General features: G+C 42.3%; 1 pseudogene; it reads left to right on the top strand.

The window, feature by feature from the left end:
* Positions 1-3,228: 3,228 nt before the first annotated feature.
* LOC112820083 (heat shock protein HSP 90-beta pseudogene) lies at positions 3,229-6,261 on the top strand (annotated as a pseudogene).
* The last annotated feature ends 699 nt before the right edge of the window (positions 6,262-6,960 follow it).

The raw sequence follows: 6,960 nt of genomic DNA, 5'->3' as shown, positions 1-6,960 counted from the left end.
CAATTCACCCAAAGGGGAATTTGTTTTGGCACTAACCAGGGCAAGGCACACTTTTGAAGAAATATGCTTCTTCTAACAACCAACTGTATTAATTGTCCCGTAGACTGGGGTAGGGAGGAAGAAAGGGATAAATAAGTTAATAAAAAACATAAACTCAGAGGCAACACAATAAATACCTACCTCATAAAGAAGACCCTTTATGACAATTTTAGGGCTTAAAGAAAAATAAGAACAAAGCTTAGATTTAGATGATGCTTCTTTCCCAACTAGTTCAAAACTCTTTAAAAGGAATCTCGATAGCCCCTATTATGTGAAAGATAAATATTTTACTCTCATTTTGTGTAAAAATTTAATGAGTACCTGTGAAAAACTAAAATAACTGGTGAAAAGTCTAGTTATTTAATTATTTGACTCAATTCAACCTTACTTTCATGGTCTTGATTGATTGATCACCAACAATGGAGCAATGGAGAACCAATCTTTAATTTATTATCATTTACTGAATTCTTATCATGTGTTTGGCACTGAGGGAATCCTAGCATTATAAAACTAATCCCTGTTCACATAATCCTGTTGTCTATTTGGGGAGGTAATCAGTGCATTTTTAAAAAAATTAATTACAGAAGGTATGAAATAATAAGTTCTGAAAGACCAGTGAGACTAGTTGGAGAAGGGACAGTGTTTTCTCCCCAACATCCATTAAGCCTCAACTCATTTTGGAAAAAAAATCATGTTATTTATGTGAGATTATCTTCACCCCCAGCTCCAGGGATGATCCCTAACTGGCCTAAATCAATCAAAGTAATCCCAGCCTCTGGAACCAAGTGATGGGTTGTGGTAATTCACGAAATTCCTATAGCCACAGGGACTGGACATGAGAACTCAGTCAGCAGGAAGCTCAGGATTTTTGTGGAATTTCTGGGGTTCATATGCTCTCCCACCTTCTGAGTGAATATGGTATATGGTTGTGAGGCCCGGACCTGCTTCTCAACACACTGCCATGTTTGGGGATATCCCACCACATGCATAACAGTGGGGGACAGTGATGCCTCCGAGTGTAGAAGCACTGAGGACTGGATATTCATAGTTCCAGGCAGCTTCACAGCTGAGGCACAGGCTTCTCTTCTCTGCTTGGCCATCTGAACGACCTGTGTGATTTCTGTGAATCCCGGGCTAGCGACATGAACGTGGAGAATTCATTTTGTTAGCAGCAGGCTTGGTGGACGGTAGCAACATTCAGTGTCCTAGAGCAACAGTTTCAGAAGTAGCACTTAGTATCTTGAATCCCAGGGTCAGAATGTAGCGCACTGTCTTTACCAAACTGCTTCTGTGGCCTCATTTTTGCTGCGGTTCTCCCTAGCCTTTGACTTACCCAACATCCTTTCAACAAATGTGTTATTTCCTAGATCAGTCAGAATCACTTTTTAGTGCTGAAACTGAGAATCCTCTCTAGGACGTTTAGCCAAACATCCCCTTCTGTTGTATCTAAGCCCCTCTGAGCTGGACTTTCAGTTACGTGAAGCTAGAAGCACCCTAACTGAGGTTGGAGTACTGGCAGTCGGTGTTATCAGAGCCCTGAGCCATAACAGAGTGTCAGAATAGGCTGTGGATGCGATTGAACTTAGCCTAACGCATCGACCCAGTGCAGGAAAGGAGGTTGCAGCAGGGAATAGTCACAAGGCGACTGCAGTACAGGAAGGAAGGCAGGTCTGAACTCAGTTCAGCAGCCTCGGTCTCCCCTGGAACTGAGGGTGAGCGTCATGCCCCCTCCCCCACCCTCTTTGTTGTAGGTAAGGCAGGTAGGAAGAATGACATGCTAGCTCATCCTTCCCATCCTCACCCCAATCCAATCTTACTTGGATATTATGAGCTAAGGGTTTGCAAACCCATCGTTGTGCTGGTTCTGCAGAGTTGGCTGTCTGTGGTCTAGACTTTTGAGGGACAGATCTCATTCTGAGATGTGCAGGCAAGTGCCTTCTAATTGGCCCCTGTCCAGACAAGCCCACTGTTGAGTATCCCCTCAGCATAGCGGACAGCCATTCAGTGTTGAGGCCTTGTTCATACGGTCATCAAGACATGAGGTTATGAGGCATGTCCCCACACACAGTTAAAGTACATTTAGAAATTATCGTGAATAAATAAATATTGGTTTCATCATTATGCTTATTTTTCTGTATTCCCACTTGCACTTAGGTTTTGGCTTGGTTATTTCTTACTGTTCTGTTACCTCCTTGATGCCTCTAAGATATTTTTTCTAGTTCAGCCAGCATTTTCAGTGGGAGAGTGGTCCAAAACATCTTGGTAACCACTATGGTCAGAAATAGAAATCTTCCATTGAGTTTTTAATTTCATCATTATAGTTTTCATTCTTATAAGTTTTAAGTGGTCCTTAAGTCTCTGATATTTTAAAATGATTTCTTATTGCCTGTCCATATTTCAAGCTTGTTTGTATTTCTTTAAAATTATTAGACATAGTTATTTTATATTTGGTGTCTGATATGTTCAGTATCTGAGGTCTCTGGAGTCCTTTGCTGATATCTATCTGTTCTGCTGGATCTTGGTGCCTTATATCCTAGTATGCTTAAAGTTTTTGCTGGAAGACAGTCTGTTTCTTGGAACTTGTGTGTGTATGTCAATTTCCAGAACCGATGGAAAAAAACCCCCAGAGATTCAAAAAGAATCCCATCCCTACTCCCACTCCCCACCCAAAAAGAAAAATCCCTGGGAGGACAAACTGAAAACATACATATAGACACATCTATATTTATAAGATTACATCAGCTTCAAGAAAAAACATGGAAAGATGCACAATCTATTTTTAACATGGTCATGTGAGCATGGAAGTAAAAGGGAGGGTGGGGAAAGAATGATGTGGGTGATGAGAATAAGGAAGGTGGGGAAGAACAAAGAAAAAGGGAAACAAAAGATGCAAACATCTATGATTACATTTAGGAATTTTAATAAATGTATATGTATAGAAAGAAAGCTTAAAAATAAAATGTATGAACGAAGGAAAACAATATATCTCTCTCTGTAGTGAAAGATCCAAAATAAAATAGTTGGAAACTGACTTTACACGTGGATTCAGAGACTAATGCCCTGTGACCACACGCAAAGGTGATTCAACCTTAGGAAATACATCAACGTAATTCAATATATTATGTTAACTAATTAAAAGTCAATAATCTTATATTAGAATAAATATATGCTCCTATTACAGAATAAATATATGCTCCTATTACCAATGACTGGGAAGACGACTTGGCAGTCAGGCACTTCTCTGTAGGTCAGCTGGAATTCAGGGCATTGCTGTTCATCCCCCCTGGGGCTCCTTTCAAGCTCTTTGAGAACAAGAAACGAACAACATTAAACTCTGTGCTCACCATGTGTTCAGCATGGACAACTGTGATGACTTGCTACCAGAATATCTCGACTTCATCTGTGGTGTGGTTGACTCCAAGGACCTGCTCCTGAGCATCTCCCTAGAAATGCTCCAGCAGAGCAAATCTTGAAGGTCATTTGCAAAAACACTGTAAAGTAATGCCTTGAGCTCGCCTCTGAGCTGGCAGAGGACAAGGAGAACAACAGGAAATTCTACGAGGCCTTCTCTAAAAACCTAAAGCTTGGGATCCATGAGAGCCCGACACCTCGGCACGGCCTTTCTGAGCTGATGCGCTATCACACTTCTCAGTCTGGAGATGAGAGGACTTCTCTTTCAGACTATGTCTCCCACATGATGGAGATCCAGAAGTCCAGCTATTGACATCACTGGTGAGAGCAAAGAGTGGGTTGCCAACTCGGCTTTTGCAGAGCGAGTGCCGAAGTGGGGCTTCGAGGTAGTGTGTATGACGGAGGCTGTGGATGAGTACTGCGGGCAGCTCAAGGAGTCCGACGGGAAGAGTCTGGTCTCCTTACCAAGGAGGGCCTGGAGCTGCCTGAGGATGAAGGGGAGGAGAAGAAAATGAAGGAGAGCAAAGCCCAGCTTGGGAACCTCTGCAAACTCATGAAAGAAATCTTGGATAAGAAGGTTGAGAAGGTGACAATCTCCAGGCTGGTTGTGACGGCAATGTGACTGCAGTGTGACTAGCTACAATGTCACTAACCGGCACCTACGGCAGGACAGCCAACATGGAGAGGATCACGAAGGCCCAGGCTCTTGGGGACGACGCTACAGTGGGCTATACGATGGCCAAAAAGCGCCTGGAGATCAACTCTGACCACCGCATTGTGGAAGTGCCGCAGCACAAGGCGGAGGCGGACAGGAATGACAAGGCTGTCGAGGACCTGGCAGGACTGCTGTTTGAAAGGGCTCTGCTTTCTTTTTGCTTCTCACTGGAGGGTCCCCAGACTCACGACCACCGCATCTAACACATGATCAAGAGAGGCCTGGGCATTGACGAAGATGAAGAGACGGCAGAGGAACCCGGAGCTGCTGTTCCTGATGAGACTCCCCCACCCCCACCCCAGCCCTGAGGGTGATGAGGATGCCTCTCTCGTGGAAGAGGTAGATTAGGGGTTTCTATCGACAGACCATGGGCCCCGTGAATAGTGTCCCCATAGCTCCTCCCCAGCAGCCCAGAGTGGCCCCAGCTCACCTGGTTCCCTCTGCTGATGTCTAGTGGTTTTTTATTTTTCTCCTGTCTTTGAGGCAGGATATAAGGGCCTCAAGCCCTAGCCCTTCCCATATTTGATAAGGAATTTGGCTGTGTATTGTGGGGTTTTTTTGTTTATTTTGTTCTGAAATTAAAGTATACAAAATAGTTTTATAAAAAAAAGAATAAATATATGCTCCTAAAGGAGGAATAGACAAAATTCAGAAACCATTCTTAATATATAAAGAACTTTTAAAGGTGGTGAAAAAAAATCAGCAATCCATTAAAAAACAAAGGACCCAGACAAGTTAATTGCAGAGGAAGAAAAGCAAGTGGCCAATAAAAATATGAAAAAATCAAATTGTCACTAAATGGTTAAGGAGATACAAATGAGGAACCCGAAGGCTTCATCTAGTCATATCTGCAGCAGATATTCTCTTCTGGTCTGAGTCTGGCTTTCAAGATGGTAGAAGTTGTCTTTTTATTGACATACAGATTTTAGATGTTTCTAGCATATGCAGATCCATCATTCTTTTTATTTTTTTATTTTTTTAAAGATTTTGTTTATTTATTTGAAAGAGAGAGAGAGAGCACGAGCAGGGAGAGAGGGAGAAGCAGACTCCCCACTGAGTGGGGCGCCAGATGTGGGACTCGATCCCAAGACCCTGGGATCATGACCCGAGCCGAAGGCAGATGCTTAACCGACTGAGCCACCCAGGCACCCCTTGTCATTCTTTTTATGAGCGTGATATTGTTTTATTCCCTTGAGATATGAAAAACCTGAAGAGGTTACAATATCCTATGGGTATATGATATCCAATATAATAACATTAACATATATAATAACATTGTAAAGGATGGGAGGACCAACATTCTCATCCCATGTTGTTGATGGGAGTGCAAGCAACAGATTTTTGAAATATCATCAGTCAGCAGATACTAAAACATTAAACATGTTCATCTTTTGAACTTGCAATCCTACTTTGAGGAATCTATGCTGCAGAAATAAATGAATCAGACAATACAAGGATGTTTCTTGCAGCACTGTTTAAAAAACTCTGTGCGAGGTGGGGGAGGTGGAGGGAGCAGGGACAGCTGAACATCCATCAAGAATAGAATGGTAAATTCTATAGGGATTTACAAAATGAGAGGTTTTCTTCCATTATTGACATTATATTTACACTGATTACTTTATACAGAGGGATATTCATAATATACTACTAAGTGAAGAAAGCAGGATACAGGATGTAACAGATAATGTGTTGATTTTGCTGACCCAGGATTTGTTAACCTTTTTTGTAAAATAAGACCTGGGTTTTCCTTTTGGGAGTGTTTGTGTCACACACAGCCCGCTAACCAAATTCAAATGTTGAAATCGTAACTCCCGATGTGATGGTATTAGGAAGTGGGGCTGTTGGGAGGTAATAGTTCATGAAGGTGGAGACTTCATGAATGGGATTAGTGCCCTTACAAGAAGAGACATGAGATCTTTCTCTCAGTCCTTCTTCTTCCTCCACCTCCCCATTCCCCTCACTCCTTTTCTTCCATCTCTTTCTCTGTCTCTCTCTGCCTCTTTGTCTCTTTCTCTCTCCAAGACAGCCATCTGCAAACCAGGAAGAGTGTCCTTACCACATACCGGATCTTAAAGCACCTTGATACTGGACTTCCCAGCCTCTAAAATTGTGAAAAAAATAAACACTTGTTGTTTAAGCTACTCGGTGTAGGATATTTTTATATGGCAGCCCAAACTAAGATGGGCCCCAGTTCTCAATCCATGTGTGCCCATGACACATGACTGGAGAATCAGAGCATTCCTCTAGCCACAGGGATTGATTCAGGGATGAACACTTAATATAATCAGAGGCAGTAAGTGCAAAATCTCAGAACTTTCATTGATTCTGTTGAAAAAGAAACATACTCTCTTTTCTCCTGGGTTTGGAACTATAAATATGTACACCCCGAGCGGTGGTGCCCATCTTGCCACCACAGGGGGAGACTTTCCCAAGAATGTCCCAAGACGGAGAAAAACTGAACCAAGACAAAGCTAGACCAGGTGCTGCTTTAAGTCCCTAGATCCAGCTGTGCTTGAAGCCTACCAGATTTGCAAACCAGTAAATCCTCCCTTTCACTTACACTACTTTCTGTTTCTGTTACTTGTAATCAAAAGATTCCTGATGACTATAGAGAACTGATTCTGACTTTATTAAGCAGAGCTTTTATAATTACGCATTTGTTTGGATAGATGTGTTTGGACATATTTATTTGGTGTGGAGGATATACTCTAAAATGTTAACATTGAGTTTCTCAGGAGGATGGGATTGGAGAAGGTGAAGGGGTGTTAGTACACCTCTATAATGTTTGACTTGCA

This window comes from Callorhinus ursinus, unplaced genomic scaffold, assembly GCF_003265705.2.
Source record: "Callorhinus ursinus isolate GAN/ISIS: 27379988/994484 unplaced genomic scaffold, GSC_fseal_2.0 scaffold1, whole genome shotgun sequence".
Taxonomy (NCBI): Eukaryota; Metazoa; Chordata; class Mammalia; order Carnivora; family Otariidae; genus Callorhinus; species Callorhinus ursinus.
The sequence above is the reverse complement of the archived record's forward strand: the minus strand, read 5'-3'. Positions and strand labels throughout refer to the sequence as shown.